This window comes from Protopterus annectens, chromosome 1.part2 (genome assembly GCF_019279795.1).
Source record: "Protopterus annectens isolate FY-2018-M chromosome 1.part2, PAN1.0, whole genome shotgun sequence".
In the NCBI taxonomy this organism is placed as follows: domain Eukaryota; kingdom Metazoa; phylum Chordata; order Ceratodontiformes; family Protopteridae; genus Protopterus; species Protopterus annectens.
Window position 1 is genome coordinate 83946958 of NC_056727.1, and position 18087 is coordinate 83965044.

The following is an 18087-nucleotide window of genomic DNA, read 5'->3' on the forward strand; positions in this document are numbered from 1 at the left end:
AATACTTTTGGATACGGGTTTTCCCAGCACCTGCCCGAAAAGGTCCGTTTTTTCTGCCCCCAAAACATACCTGTAACCTGCCAAATTTCAGCTGGGGGTGTCAAAAAACCCTAATGGGAGCAAGGGGAACTTGCAATAAATGCAAAATGTACATAAGGGCAATTTCCCACACTTTCAAATGCCATTTTTATGTGGCTACCAAAACCCAAAACACAAATTAATTGTTATCATTCTACCAGGGGATCCTTTATTCCACAATTTTTTGCCCCTATTTTATTTTTACACTGTTTTTTTCCCCTTTTTTGTTTCAAATCTTCCCGGACGTACGTTTTCTGATGCAGGGTTCCCCAAAATGAATGAAAAGAGTTTCATGTTTGTAACTCCAGTGTCTGCATACGTGTGTATTCCCAGCAAAACCTGCTGCCGTATGTATTTTGTCCTTTAATTTTACCCGGGAAACCCCTTTAGTAATACCAGTGTTAAAAAAGTCACATAAATTGATTTTTTCCCCTTTGGTAGGTTGGGCCACCATGGGCCCATACAGGGTAGCAGGAAAATAATGGAATATTATGGCCCTTGTGGATGTAGTATGTGGCAATGCACAGCTGCCCCAAAGTATGCAGTAGATATTGGCCCGGGTTTCCAATTTTATCCAAACACCAATTATGACCCTTAACCCCGTTCCTACCCTGCATGGCTGTTTTTTTCCTGGACAAATTAACCCCAATTTGCCATTGTAAAAATAAATGTTTTATTTTTACCTTCTTTTGGTTTCAAGCCCTACTAGCCTCTACCCCCTTTGCTTGGGTTTAAAGCATGCCATTGGTTCCTGAAACACCCTTCACCTCCTCCGATTAAAAATGCCCCTAACTTTTTGTGACAATCCCCGCATACCTGAAAAACGTATGCATTTTACCCTTCCAAACTTTAAAGCGCCTGGGAGCAAAATTTACCTTGGCCTGTAACCCATTCACAAAAAACCCCTTTCTGAAATTTCCAATTTGGCCCTCTATATTCCCATTTCTTTTGGGAAAAAATTTTGCAATTACACCACCAACCAAAATTTTTCAACCTCAGATGGTTGTTTCCCCATTGGCCCCTAGTTTACTCACCATCCCAATTCAAAACTTTTTTCCCCAGGGTTTTAAGGGATGAAGGTTAACCCTTTTAATCCCCCCCTGCCATTTGTTTATGGAGCCTTCCCAAAGGTTTTAATCCACCTGATGGTCACAACCCTTGGCAGAACAAACCCCAAACCTTTATCCCCCAAAAACAAGGCCATCTGGGCCCCGGTTTTCCACCATTTAAAGCCATACTGTCCCAAAATGCTGTTCCCAAAATCTAAAATTCCTGGCCCCCAAAATTTTCACCCCAACCCCTTTTACAATAAAAACCCTGAAATGTCTGATTTCCCAAAAAAACTAAAATGGATTTCACCCTGGGGTAGCTTTTACCTTTTCCTAACTCCTGGGCCTAATTCCCACCCCTAAAACTATTGGTTCACTGCCAACCAAAATACCACTTTCCAAAAATTCCCCCTAAAAAAATTATTTAAAATAAAAACCCCCCCTAAATCCTGCTGCTCACACCTTCTTTCAACCCTTATGTATGCATCCCCTCTACTGTCAAATATTAACAAGACTGTCCTTAACAAACACTCAATTTGCTACAACCACATTGCCAGGTTTGCCACTGGGCTGCCTTTTAGGACACATCATTGCATCAATCTAAATCAGCTTGGTTGGCTTGAACTACCCAGCCTAATACAGTATAACCAACTGATTATGGCCTATAAAATCCTCTATAATCCGGACAATACTCCTGCACTTCAAATATTATCACCCCCTATAACAATCCTAGACCGCTTCGATCCTCTAACAAACTACTAATTTAGACTAGCAAATTTAATAACACAGCCGGTGATTCTCTCTTTGCAAACTCTGTAAGTAGATCCTGGAACTCACTTCCAGCTGATATTACCTTCCTTTCCACCTTAGGTCAATTTAACACTAGACTCAAACAACATTTGTCACTTAACTGGCTATGTCAATGTATCAAGCCTGGCTAACTCAAATGTGTAAAATCTGTTAACCAGTTTACTGTGTAATTTAATTTAATCCTGTCTTGTGCTCAGGACTAACATTAACCTGTGGAACATGTTTAACTTGCTTACTTATGTAATCTCTGTAAATAATCTGTTTGCAATATGTAATGCTGGTATTATGTAATGCTGTATCTGCTTACCCTTGTAGCTTTTCTTCCCGGGCCTCCCCTGGAAATGGATATGCATCCAGTCGGACTATCCCGGTCAACAAATGTAGGATAAATAAATAAATAAATAAAATATATTACAGTGACTACAATACAAGTCAGACATTGACACACACTGACAGCATGCTGAACACACTGGGGCATACGTGGTGACAGAATAGCATCCTGCCTGCAGCTGGCACACAGGCATATGTTCCATTGGAACAGAGCACATGCCACACATGGCACACACATCCCCTGTGCCACACACTCACAGCCTGTAGGGCTACACAACACACCTGCTACAGATGTGTCAGGTACCTGTCTTGGGTGCTACACTGGGGTCCCGCTCAACAGGCTGTATCTGGTGAAGGTCACAGTGCTATGCCTCAGGGGCACTATGGTCCACCACAGAACACATGCATACAGGTCAGTCAGAGGCATGGACACATATGACTCACTCATTGACCATGCCAGTATGGCTGACCTGAGACATACCTCCCTGGACTACATGATTGGGAACATAGAGTGGATCTCTCAGCATGTGACACAGGCCAGTATGAGCCTGATCTTGGTTGCCAACATTCCCTCACCAGGTATGCTACCACTATATGTAGGAAGGGTGTTGTATGTCTACATTATGCTCAGTCTCCAATGTCATTCATAGGGTATCCGCTGGCAGTCAACGTGTGCTTACATGCTAGGGAAGCCACAATGATGTGCAAGGGTCATCTTGCATGTGACACCCATGGCCTGATGTATAATGGCAAAGCTCCTTGGTACACACATAATGCCTTATGCTGCAGGACACGGTTTACATAGCCACCTCCGTGGGTATCACACAGGTTAGGACACTAACAGTGCTGCTACACAACAACAGCAGTGTACACCAGAAGATGCATGCACCGGACACTGTCCTCAGCACGGTGAACTGCAATGTCTGTGCAGTACCAGATTCCTGATTCATGGCTCACAGGTGTTACCCATCACTGACAGGTTATGCCCCATATCATGCCTGTCATCCCCTACACATGTAACACACATGGACAGGGGGGTGGTATCCCAGGGTACCACAGATACACACACCTCCAGGTTGTTGGCACAACACAAAGCATCAGGGCCTAATCATGTGCAGCTAACAGTGTGTCAGACTGCCATCTGGTTCATAGCCTGGCACACACAACCCTCCCATACACAGGAAGACCACCTAACCTCCATAACAACACTGGCAATATGACAGTCTCAAGATCTGTCTTTATATGGCTGGACTGCATCCAGTCAAACATTGTGCGTGAGCATTACTGTAGCTACAACACACTAGTTGAAGGGTTCACAGCATGTGGTCACTGAATTGCAGTGGAATTATATGTTACCACTACCACAACAGGTGGCAACATGCAGCACCTGTACATCTACTACATGTACACTATATGGCCCAGACCAGATGTGTATCCCCTGCTGTAGGTATTTTACCATATACACCCACACTGTATAGACACAAACCGCATGCGAACCCTGCACAGTAAGACACAGTCATATTGGTATACATTGCAAATACCATTTATCCACTCGAGGCATGTGTCAGACATGGTAACTACTGCAGGTCACAGGTATTTATGTGTATGTGTCACACACATACATCATGTGTGCAATGCCATTGCTGGTTTAGGCAATGGCATGCATTGTTATGTACAAAGACCCACACAAGGTCATACTGTGTGACACAACCACACGTGGCAGTTGTGGGTTACCAAAACATACCTATCTGTACTCTGACAATGGTAATAGACACAGTAGCAGAGCGCACTATTGGCATTACTAGCCCTGTTTGGCTGTGCTGATAGTGTGGTGACATCCCCTGTGTTTACTGGGGGAATATGCAGCATCTGGTGTATTGCAGTATTTGCCAAAAGGTTCTGTTCTCTCACACTTGCATTGACACACACCCTACTACCCCCACTTGCCATTTGCAGGATTCATTACCCTACCTAACTAAATCACAACACGTGAGAGAGACGCATTAGCGAAGTGCACTATTCGGATTACTAGATAGTTCCTCTTCTCTGGCTGTACTTATAGGGTGCTGACAACATCAGTATTTTGAAAGTGTAATGTGCATCAGGTAGTGTGATCTCCTGATTGTCAAAACTAACATGTTTTTCATACGGAAATGCACACACACAAACTGCCCACATCCAAACACACACACATGCCATTTACAGATTTCAAACTCCTACCTAACTATATTATGACACTCGGGAGAGACGCATTAGCAGAGTTTGCTATTCGCATTACTAGGAAGCTTCCCTTCTCCTGCTGTACTTATAGGGTGCTGACATCATCAGTGTTTAGAAAGGGGAATGTGCATCCTGTAGTGTGTTCTCCCAGTTGCCAAAAGGCATATTTCCCTCACACAAACACTAACCCCCCTTATCCAAACACACACACTTGCAGGATTCAAACCACTACCTAACTATGTTAGGACATGCAAAACGGATGCATTAGCAAAGCGTGCTATTCGCATTACTGGGAGGCTTCCCTTCTCCTGCTGTACTTATAGGGTGCTGACATCATCAGTGTTTAGAAAGGGGAATGTGCATCCTGTAGTGTGTTCTCCCAGTTGCCAAAAGGCACATTTCCCTCACACAAAATTGCACACACACTAACCCCTCTCATCAAAACATACACACTTGCAGGATTCAAACAACTACCTAACTATGTTATGACACTCGAGATGGACGCATTAGCAGAGTGCGCTATTCACATTACTGGGAGGCTTCTTTTCTCCTGCTGTACTTATAGGGTGCTGACATCATCAGTGTTTAGAAAGGGGAATGTGCATCCTGTAGTGTCTTCTCCTAGTTGGCAAAAGGGATACTTCTTTCAAACAGTCTCGAACAAACACTAACCCCCTCCCCACACACTGAGCATGTACAGGATTCAACCCCCTACCTAACTATGTTATGACACTCAAGACGGCCGCATTAGCGGAGTGCGCTATTCGTATTACTGGGAGGTTTTCCTTCTCCTGCTGTACTTACAGGGTGCTGCCATCATCAGTGTTTAGAAAGGGGAATGTTCATCCTGTAGTGTGTTTTCCCAGTTGCCAAAAGGGACATTTCTCTCTCACAGCCTTCCACACGCACAAACCACACTCAGCCACCCACACACACTGAGCATTTGCAAGATTCAAACCCCTACCTAACTATATTATGACACTTGAGGGAGACGCATAAGCAGAGTGTACTATCTGAATTACTGGGCATCTGTTCTGCACCTGTAGTATTTATAGGGTGCTGACATCTTCATTTCTACAGAGGTATGTACATGTAGTACTACCTGTCAGGTGGGGGATAGCATATACATGCATTTGCAGCCACCTACGTCAGGGTCAGATATGCACATCGCACTGGCAGGTTATGTTCTATACCATGCTTTGGGACCACAGGACCTGTAACACACAACACAACCAGTCCAGAACACCACATCCACATCCAGGACACACATGTAGCTTCCCTGGGAACAGTGCCAGGATATGCAGGTGTTCACATACACCATTCCAGTTGTTAACATCAGGTAAAGGCATATTGTGTGTGAGAACTACTCAGGCCTCTACCACTTTACCCTACAGCCACTACAATTTGTGGGTCCATGTGCTATGGCAGAACCACACACCACAGCCACATGGGGGAATACATATTGCACCTGTCCATCTGCAACATGGGTACTCACTGTTCCACACCAGAGGTAGACCACCATTGTTGATATCTGACCATACCCACCTTTCCCTGGACATCCATATTCCCATCTCCACCCCAAGCAAGGTTGTCACTGCACACAAACTGTATTTAGCACAAGCTGACTCTATTTATGAGCATGTGTATGGTTTGCATTGGTCATGCTATCCCACATATACCCATGACTGCTCCACAACAAGACACCTGTCAGCTGTACACCAGCCATATATGCGCCGTACAACAGACAGAGTGACCTAATACATTGCAGAGCTGTAGCCCACAGAGGGAGGACATCTGTGAACAGTTCTGGCACGGCACTTCATTCACACATACTCATTACAACACAGTGTTGACAGTGGAATCGTCCAGAGAATGCAGATAGGTCTCCCCTCAGTCTGTTATTGATGGATACCTACTGTCAGAGATCCTCAGCAACCCTCTCACAGCACACACCAACATGGCTGTGGCTTAGCACATTCAATCCCTGGGACCTCCATGGTGCCCCTGCTTGACAGAGGCACAGCTCACTAGCCTCACATGTTGCCTTCTGTGACCTACTTTACAGTGGCACAGTAGCCTACTGTCCTGGGGATGCAGATGCCAAGCACACTCTGGCTGAGCTGTCATTCCCTAGGGCAACAAGCCTAGTATTGACCTCTACACCCATATGTTCAATTGTCGGATGCACAATATTTGTTGTGCTGTTCTACTGTTTGCAGGTCTTTATTGCCATAGCATTCCCTGTTCCTATGACCAACTTGTGTATCTGTGGAAGCTGTTTGCATATGACAGCAATCCATTACATCACTTATGTCTCTGTAGTCATTGACTGTGTGCACTGGGCTGATTGCTGTGTTGTGGTTGGTTCCTGGACTGACACGTACAAATACCAGATATGTGTGGCCAACTGCTAAACGGAGATATGGCCTAAGTGTGTGAGCATGCCCAGTTCAGCCTTTCCATGGCATGTTGTCTGACATATGCCTCATTTATCAAAGTGTGCGAGCATGCCCAGTGTGAACTTTCCATATGTTGCACTCTGAAGTCCACCACATATTTGGGTGGTGTGAACTTCAATAATATCTCACGTTTATGGTTGTGTGTTGGGTGTCATGTTGTGTACTAACTGGCCAACTGCTTCATGTCTACCACAACAGGGATTATACTGTGCCTGCAGGGATTGCATGGGATTCTTTGCAGACAGTTCTCAACATACTTTCATAATGACCTAACACTGTAGTACCGTATAGTGTACAGGTTCAGTACTTTCACTGTGGTGGACAGTATCCTGGGCTTTAGTCCTATGACTGCTTGACATCTTCATAGTGAGCACAACAGACTGTGTAGGGGCCAGTTGTGCACATATGACCATGTTGCAATATGTTCAGATATGGACTACCTACACCAGGCTCATCCAACATTGCTAGTGTATTCCACAACATGGGTGAACATTGGCAAACACTAGTGATGTTCCCTAGGACATTTCTGATGCTAGTCACAGGGTGTGTTTATCCTCTGACACACATTGTAACTGGAGTTTTCCATGACATATGTCATGGTTAGTATACTGTGCCAGCGTCTACCTCTGACATAACAGTGATACCCAGGGTTAGCCTACCATCTCCCATCCATTCATCAGGATTCCTCTTGAGGGGTGTCGATATGTGACTCTCTGGCTGACCTGTACCAGGAGTTTACTGAAGAGTGGAGGTGCCTTCTGTGTTATGGATCATTCTGTACAGCTTGTCCTATGTATGTCAGTGCTGGGGTTCAGGTCTCTCATGTGCATAGCTCACTGCCATTCAGATTGTACAAGGTGCAACATGTTTATTCATTCCAGGTTGGACATGGCTTCATACATCAGGCACAGCTTTCCTGTAGCTGGGAAGTATGGCGGTGTGTGGGGCTGCAGTTTGTTTACTCAGGCAACACATGGCACCTGTTCATGCTCTTTGCTACTCCTGGTGGGGTACTGTTGTGGACTTTACAGTTGATGGAGGTGTCTGCTGCGTTATATCCCACAGGGGCTATTGTAGTCACTTGTGACGCTGATGGAGGATGACTGCAGAGCCACAGTGAGTTCCCCTTATCTACATCTGCCAACCTTCATGTTTGGGTGGGTATATAGTATATGTTTCTGCGAACACTACAGCCACATGTTTGTCCAGTGCAGGATAACTATCACCTTTTGTACCCAGGTCTCACATTACATGTTAGGTACGTCATGGGTTAACACCTGTGTGGTAATTTGTGGGCACTTACTGTATATCCATGGTGGTTGTCTATACACAGTTCTGCAATTAGCTTGCTGACATGGCTATGGCTACAGTTGTCTGTTTGTAGGTGGCCCTTTTGTGGGTTGCTTGTGTCAGCTGGGGGTCGGATATGGTGGGCTGTTTGTACTCCTCTGCATACATGTTCAGTCACAGTCCTTCCATGTTGGCCTATACCTATGAGACATATATACAGAACGGGGGTGGGGGGGCCAAGACCAGGCCTTGTGGGATGCCACTCATATCCGCTTTGTAGTCTGACAAGGATGTGACATGTCTGACCATGTCAGTTCTGTCCTTGGTCTGGTTTGCAACCCCTCTACTGACATAGGGGTATATATTTAAGCTGGTGAACATATCCATACTGAACTCGTACGGTATTGTCTAGAAGCATGTGCACGGTCCAGCTACACTGTGTGGACCACATTGCCCTTATTAATGATCTTAATGACTGCTTGAAATGGGTCAGACATGTTTAGGGGCAGGTTCTGCTGTTACGACAGCCACACTGTGTAGGGTCCAGTATCAGTAGGTCCACAATAGCCTTCTGTCTGCGGTGCATACTGATCCTTTCCATAGCTGTGCAGAACAAGCTTGTCAGGATCCTGGGGTGGTAGTTTGGAGTATCCATTCAGGCAACACCTTTGTTGTGATGGGCCACTGTTGTTGTACACTGCTCTTTGGGTACATATCCTGTGGTAAGGCTGACATTAGGCAGTAGTGTGATTTGGCATTCCATTATTCTTGGAGTCCATGTTGGCCTCAGTACAGGACACCATCACATACCTTTGCTGCTGTGTGTTCTGCTTTGCAGATGATGGCTGTTACCTCAGCATTTGCAATGTCAGGGGACCATCAGTCTGCTGGGATAGGTATTTTGCACTCTGGGGGGGGGTGTTTGCTCTGCACCTGACAGGTTGTATGTTAGCAATATGTGTGTGTGTTTGGTATGTTGTTTTTAATATCTGTGTGATTCGGAGCATATCTGTGGAAGCCCAACATGGTTCCTACCATCAGTTGGGTAACCCTTGTGATTATCCTTAGTGTCCTGTACGTTTTGTATCTTCATAGGTTCATGGGTTCATACTAGGCTATACACCCTAGGCCATTAGTATGCCTAGCCAGAGTGTGTGTGTCTTTTGCCACCCCTTGCTATGTTCAATTATGGCCATTTATGAAGTTCTTCACTGGGCCTCTGTCTGGTCGTGACACAGTGAGGACCCCCAGTATACATGTACGGTCATCCATCCACTTGGCAATATTCCTGTTGAGGGGTGTCAGTGAGGGGCTCTGCCTACCATGAATTGGGATCCTGTTTCTGGGTGTGGGGAGCCTCTGGGTTATGTATCTGTCCCTCCAGCACATCTTATTTCATTATGTGTTGAGGCTGACATCTGTGACTCTCACAGCTCCAATGGCTTTGATTTCCTGTGGTAGAGCATGTCCATTACTCCTGTGTTGGACATGGCCTTGTACAACAGACATACAATACCTCTATGTAGGCAGTCTGTGACTGCAGTCAGCTGGGGTGTATACAGCCAGGCAGCATATGACATATATTTCACACCCTTTATCCTGTTGGTGGGGTAACTATGAGGTCTTCCGAACCGCTGCAGGTGTCACATACGGTACATCCCATATGAGTCATTGTACTAGATTATGGGTCTGATAAGGGAACAGTACTGCAGCACAGTGACCTCTGTTGATGTTGATGTGAATCCTTTCATGATACGGTGCCCAATATCGACAATCTTCATAGCCACATTGGCATTGTGGGTGTGCGCGCTATTCGCATTACTGGGAGGTTTCCCTTCTCCTGCTTTACTTATAGGGTGCTGACATCATCAGTGTTTAGAAAGGGGAATGCGCATCCTGTAGTGTCTTCTCCTAGTTGGCAAAAGGGATACTTCTTTCAAACACACACTAACCCCCTCCACACACACTGAACATGTACAGGATTCAAACCCCTACCTAACTATGTTATGACACTCCAGACGGACGCATTAGGGGAGCATGCTATTCGTATTACTAGGAGGTTTCCCTTCTCCTGCTGTGCTTATAGGGTGTTGACATCATCAGTGTTTAGAAAGGGCAATGTGCATCCTGTAGTGAGTTTTCCCAGTTGCCAAAAGGGACATTTTTCTCTCACAGCCTTCCACGCGCACAAACCACACTCACCCACTGAGCATTTGCAGGATTCAAACCCCTACCTAACTATATTATGACACTTGAGGGAGACGCATTAGCGGAGAGTACTATCCGAATTACTGGGCATCTGCTCTGCACCTGTAGTATTTATAGGGTGCTGACATCTTCATTTCTACAGAGGTATGTACATGTAGTACTACCTGTCAGGTGGGGGATAGCATATATATGCATTTGCAGCCACCTACGTCAGGGTCAGATATGCACATCGCACTGGCAGGTTATTTTCTATACCATGCTTTGGGACCACAGGACCTGTAACACACAACACAACCAGTCCAGAACACCACACCCACATCCAGGACACACACTTAGCTTCCCTGGAAACAGTGCCAGGATATGCAGGTGTTCACATACACCATTCCAGTTGTTAACATCAGGTACAGGCATATTGTGTGTGAGAACTACTCAGGCCTCTACCACTTTACCCTACAGCCACTACAATTTGTGGGTCCATGTGCTATGGCAGAACCACACACCACAGCCACATGGGGGAATACATATTGCACCTGTCCATCTGCAACATGGGTACTCACTGTTCCACACCAGAGGTAGACCACCATTGTTGATATCTGACCATACCCACCTTTACCTGCACATCCATATCCCATCTCCACCCCCAGGCAAGGTTGTCACTGCACACAAACTGTATTTAGCACAAGCAGACTGTATCTATGAGCATGTGTATGGTTTGCATTGGTCATGCTATCCCACATATACCCATGTCTGCTCCACAACAAGACACCTGTCAGCTGTACACCAGCTATATATGCGCCGTACAACAGACAGTGACTGAATACATTGCAGAGCTGTAGCCCACAGAGGGAGGACATCTGTGAACAGTTCCAGCATGGCACTTCATTCACACATACTCATTACAACACAGTGTTGACAGTGGAATCGTCCAGAGAATGCAGATAGGTCTCCCTTCAGTCTGTTATTGACGGACACCTACTGTCAGAGATCCTCAGCAACCCTCTCACAGCACACACCGACAACATGGCTGTGGTTTAGCACATTCAATCCCCATGGACCTCCACGGTGCCCCTGATTGACAGAGGCACAGCTCACTAGCCTCACATGTTGCCTTCTGTGACCTACTTTACAGTGGCACAGTAGCCTACTGTCCTCGGGATGCAGATGCCAAGCACTCTCTGGCTGAGCTGTCATTCCCTAGGGCAACAAGCCTAGTATTGACCTCTACACCCATATGTTCAATTGTCGGATGCACAATATTTGTTGTGCTGTTCTACTGTTTGCAGGTCTTTATTGCCATAGCATTCCCTGTTCCTATGACCAACTTGTGTATCTGTGGAAGCTGTTTGCATATGACGGCAATCCACTACATCACTTATGTCTCTGTAGTCATTTACTGTGTGCACTGGACTGATTGCTGTGTTGTGGTTGGTTCCTGGACTGACACGTACAAATACCAGATATGTGTGGCCAACTGCTAAACGGAGATATGGCCTAAGTGTGTGAGCATGCCCAGTTCAGCCTTTCCATGGCATGTTGTCTGACATATGCCTCATTTATCAAAGTGTGCGAGCATGCCCAGTGTGAGCTTTCCATATGTTGCACTCTGAAGTCCACCACATATTTGGGTGTGTGTGAACTTCAACAATATCTCACATTTATGGTTGTGTGTTGGGTGTCATGTTGTGTACTAACTGGCCAACTGCTTCGTGTCTACCACAACAGGGATTATACTGTGCCTGCAGGGATTGCATGGGATACTTTGCAGACAGTTCTCAACATACTTTCATAATGACCTAACACTGTAGTACCGTATAGTGTACTGGTTCAGTACTTTCACTGTGGTGGACAGTATCCTGGGCTTTAGTCCTATGATTGCTTGACATCTTCATAGTGAGCACAACAGACTGTGTAGAGACCAGTTGTGCACATATGACCATGTTGCAATATGTTCAGATATGGACTACCTACACCAGGCTCATCCAACATTGCTAGTGTATTCCACAACATGGGTGGACATTGGCAAACACTAGCGATGTTCCCTAGGACATTTCTGATGCTAGTCACAGTGTGTGTTTATTCTTTGACACACATTGTAACTGGAGTTTGCCATGACATATGTCATGGTTAGTATACTGTGCCTCCGTCTACCTCTGACATAACAGTGATACCCAGGGTTAGCCTACCATCTCCCATCCACTCATCAGGATTCCTCTTGAGGGGTGTCGATATGTGACTCTCTGGCTGACCTGTACCAGGAGTTTACTGAAGAGTGGGGGTGCCTTCTGTATTATGTATCATTCTGTACAGCTTGTGCTATGTATGTCAGTGCTGGGGTTCAGGTCTCTCATCTGCATAGCTCACCGCCATTCAGATTGTACAAGGTGCAACATGTTCATTCATTCCAGATTGGACATGGCTTCATACATCAGGCACAGCTTTCCTGTACCTGGGAAGTATGGCGGTGTGTGGGGCTGCAATTTGTTTACTCAGGCAACACATGGCATCTGTTCATGCTCTTTGCTACTCCTGGTGGGGTACTGTTGTGGACTTTACAGTTGATGGAGGTGTCTGCTGCGGTATATCCCACAGGGGCTATTGTAGTCAATTGTGACGCTGATGGAGGATGACTGCAGAGCCACAGTGAGTTCCCCTTATCTACATCTGCCAACCTTCATGTTTGGGTGGGTATACAGCCACATGTTTGTCCAGTGCAGGATATCTATCACCTTTTGTACCCAGTTCTCACATTACATGTTAGGTACGTCATGGGTTAACACCTGTGTGGTAATTTGTGGGCACTTACTGTATATCCACGGTGGTTGTCTATACACAGTTCTGCAATTAGCTTGCTGACATGGCTATGGCTACAGTTGTCTGTTTGTAGGTGGCCCTTTGTGGGTTGCTTGTGTCAGCTGGGGTCGGATATGGTGGGCTGTTTGTACTCCTCTGCATACATGTTCAGTCACAGTCCTTCCATGTTGGCCTATACCTATGGGACATATATACAGAACGGGGGGGGGCCAAGACCAGGCCTTGTGGGAAGCCACTCATATCCGCTTTGTAGTCTGACATGGATGCGGCATGTCTGACCATGTCAGTTCTGTCCTTGGTCTGGTTTGCAACCCCTCTACTGACATAGGGGTATATATTTAAGCCGGTGAACATATCCATACTGAACTCAAACGGTATTGTCTAGAAGCATGTGCACGGTCCAGCTACACTGTGTGGACCACATTGCCCTCATCAATGACCTTAATGACTGCTTCAAATGGGTCAGACATGTTTAGGGGCAGGTTCTGCAGTTACGACAGCCACACTGTGTAGGGTCCAGTATCAGTAGGTCCACAATAGCCTTCTGTCTGCGGTACATACTGATCCTTTCCATAGCTGTGCAGAACAAGCTTGTCATGATCCTGGGGTGGTAGTTTGGAGTATCCATTCAGGCAACACCTTTGTTGTGATGGGCCACTGTTGTTGTACACTGACCTTTGGGTACATATCCTGTGGTAAGGCTGACATTGGGCAGTAGTGTGATTTGGCATTCCATTATTCTTGGAGTCCATGTTGGCCTCAGCACAGGACACCATCACATACCTTTGCTGCTGTGTGTTCTGCTTTGCAGATGATGGCTGTTACCTCAGCATCTGCAATGTCAGGGGACCATCAGTCTGCTGGGATAGGTATTTTGCATTCTGGGGGGGGGGGTGTTTGCACTGGATCTGACAGGTTGTATGTTAGCAATATGTGTGTGTGTTTGGTATGTTATTTGTAATATCTGTGTGATTCGGAGCATATCTGTGGATGCCAAACATGGTTCCTACCATCAGTTGGGTAACCCTTGTGATTATCCTTAGTGTCCTGTACGTTTTGTATCTTCATAGGTTCATGGGTTCATACTAGGCTATACACCCTAGGCCTTTAGTAAGCCTAGCCAGAGTGTGTGTGTCTTTCGCCACCCCTTGCTATGTTCAATTATGGCCATTTATGAAGTTCTTCACTGTGCCTCTGTCTGGTCGTGACACAGTGAGGACCCCCAGTATACATGTACGGTCATCCATCCACTTGGCAATATTCCTGTTGAGGGGTGTCAGTGAGGGGCTCTGCCTACCATGGATTGGGATCCTGTTTCTGGGTGTGGGGAGCCTCTGGGTTATGTATCTGTCCCTCCAGCACATCTTATTTCATTATGTGTTGAGGCTGACATCTGTGACTCTCACAGCTCCAGTGGCTTTGATTTCCTGTGGTGGAGCATGCCCATTACTCTTGTGTTGGACATGGCCTTGTACAACATACATACAATACCTCTGTGTAGGCAGTCTGTGACTGCAGTCAGCTGGGGTGTCTACAGTGAGGCAGCATATGACATATATTTCACACCCTTTATCCTGTTGGTGGGGTAACTATGAGGTCTTCCGAACCGCTGCAGGTGTCACATACGGTACATCCCATATGAGTCATTGTACTAGATTATGGGTCTGATAAGGGAACAGTACAGCAGCACAGTGACCTCTGTTGATGTTGATGTGAATCCTTTCATGATACGGTGTCCAATATCGACAATCTTCATAGCCACATTGGCATTGTGGGTGTCACATGACAGATTAATGTCGACCTGTGTCCCTAGGTCCCTGATTACTCCTTGCATACATAATGGTTTGACACCTATGTGGTAATTTGTGTACCTTGTCTGGTATTTGGTGGGACATTCATACTGTCCAGTGTCTTCAGGTTGTCTGGTTGGAGTTCTTGTGTGTGAGAGTGTGGTCTGTCACATGCTACAGACTGTACAGCAGTTTTGACTACAGTTATGTGCACATGGGTGGTCTCTGCTGCTTTGTGCATTGTCAGTTACCTGGCAATATGGGTGTCTGTGCTGAATATTGAAACTCCCCCTCCTTTGATGTTTTGGTGCAGGTGTTGGGGCCATAACACATGATATGTGGTATAACCTAGTAGTGCTGGTGTGCTATCACTAGGCTTGCAGCAGGCTTCTGTCACTGCACAGACATCGATGTTCTCCATAATGGGAAGTGCCTCAGGGGCATGCATATTGCAGTTTACACATCTGGCATTGTTCAGCATTACCCTTATGTTTCCTACCACTTATGTTTTCTAGGATGGTGGGTAGTCTTTTTGGCCTTTCCTACATATGGCTCTATGGAGGCGGCAAAGGCCTTATCCAGTATCCAGACGCACACGGGTAACAGGTGCAAGCCATCCCTGGAACAGCGGCATGCCTTGTCATGCTTGACATCTCAAGCAGACAGACATTAGACCCTCTTGGACTGACAGCTGTAACTATGCCAGCTGTTAAACATGAGCATTCTGTGTTTGTACTGTGGCATCATTCTTGGTGAGGGTTGGATGCTGCACACAGTCATTGTCATACCGCCCTGGGGTACATACTCAGAGGGACCATCCATGTCTCTTTTCATGTTGACCAGGGAGGTACATCTCAGGTAATTCACACCAGCATGGACATTGAGTGCATCATATTTCTGCTTGCTTTGGGGTGACCTGCGTACTTGTGTTATGTGGCATTTTGTGGCAGCCTACAGGCAGCTTACTCTACCCTTTCCCTTGTTCAGTCTGGTGAGTGGGACAGCAGTGTGTCTGCCTATACAGACACCTATTACGACTGTATCAGGCATGTTGTTTCTCCTTCTGGCCAGTGACTGTTTGGCACACCAGCTTTGCGTACTATTAGTTACATGTGCTATGTTTGAAAGTTGTGGTTGCTTGTGATCTGCTTTGGAGGCTTCTGTTGGTGTGGTGTGTTTGTAATTAAGGCCTCCGGGAATATTTGTCTGTGTTTATGTGTTTGGTTTACAGTTGTGGTAGGTCTATGTGGGACTGGGTTTGTGGTGTATGTGGTTACCTTCTCCTCCTGACTAGTTTTGACAGTACTGAGTTGGTGGAGCTCAACCTCTGGTTTGGATACATGGATGCATCTATCACATATATTTGTATTTATTGGGGGGTGTTGTGGTTGTCTGTGTACTTGGGACTGGTGTCACATTGGATTCACAGATTCTACTTGTTGTGGCTGGACTTAGTGGATTGTATGTGTGGACATATGTTATTGCCATACTACTGGTCAGTGATTACCTCCCTTTTTATGTTTGCTCTATCATGTGGTAGCTTCCTCTTTCTCTTGCATGGTTTGGTAATGGCTGGAGTCCAGCATGCCAGATGCCTGTGTGTATGGCATTGTGTGTTGTTGTTATTTGTGATTGCATACTCCAAGCATTCCTGGCTGTGTTCATGGAATGCCTGTATAACATGTTCTGTGGTGTGTCCCATATTCTGCACTTGCACAGGGCCTTTTGTGGATTCAACATCGGTTTTGAGGGCTGCAACCTATGCTTTACATATGTTTTTCACTGTGGTATTCTGGCCAGGGACTGGGGTCAGGATGTGTATATCCAGTGTGATTACTCTATGGTCTGGTCTTACCAGTGAGGGGTACACTTCTCATCTTGCCATCCAGTACACATGTTGCTGATTATCACATCCAGTATGCTTACCCCTCTTGTGGGAGTGGTACATTGTTCCTGGGCATTTTGGCTTATGGATTCTGGGTAATTTTCTCCTACAGTGTTGGTGCTAGTATAATGCTCCCGGTGTATGTCTGGGTATTTTCAGTCAAGCAATATAATGTGGTTTGGGGGCTTGATATATTCATGTATTCCGACATAGGCCAGGTGCAGTTCCTGGTATTAGGACAGTAGCCTGCAGCAGGCTATATACTGGGAGGCGGTTTTAGCCATTGGTATTTGACCATGGCTAATCCATGCTGCTTCTTGTTGTGGTACCACATGGGGGTGTGGTTATCCTTGCCATTTCTTGCTAGTCACCCTCCTTTTGTAGCTTGTTCCATGTTTTCCGGCTGTAAAGCACAGTATGAGGTGTGACCTGGTAGTGTTAGGGTGCTGATGTGAGCCTTAACCCAGTTCTCTATTACAGGACTGGTATCTACATTCTCCTTACTGTATGCGTTTACACTGCACACATCTTGCTGTTTAGACATCTGTCATTGGGTAGCATTACATCTAGGTTCCTATCCCTTGTAGAACCTATGAAGGTGGGTTTGTGTTTTGAGACTTACCTATTCAGGGCATGCTGTGGGTACTGACAGCCTTTGCCAGTATCCATGGGGCATGGCATGATAGGTGCATGCCACCCCTAGCAGGTGGTGCATCATGTCATGCTCCACATGTCTTCCCAGCCTGAAACACATTGGCTCCCCTTTGTCTAACTGCATTACTTCAGCCAGTTATTGCACTTGATCATCCCATCGTCATTTTATGGCTTCATGCTTGGTGAGGGTAGATGTTAGTCAGGGTGCTCATGTGTGCATATAGTACATGGTGTTACATTACTTAACACATGGCATTCATGCCTCAGGTGGTGCTGCAGGGCTGCCTCTGTCGGATGCGCATATTACACTTCCCTGTACATGTTTGTGAGCAGGTCATGTCATTTTAGGCATCCATGTTATTATTTGAGTGGGTATCATTCCCAGGGTTCCTACTGAGCCAGTGTATGTGCTATGCGTTGCCTCTTTGCCAAGGCCAGGGCATACTGGGCATGCCTCCATCTGCCTACTGGGGCAGGCTCAGGTTATTCTTCCTCCGAGTCAC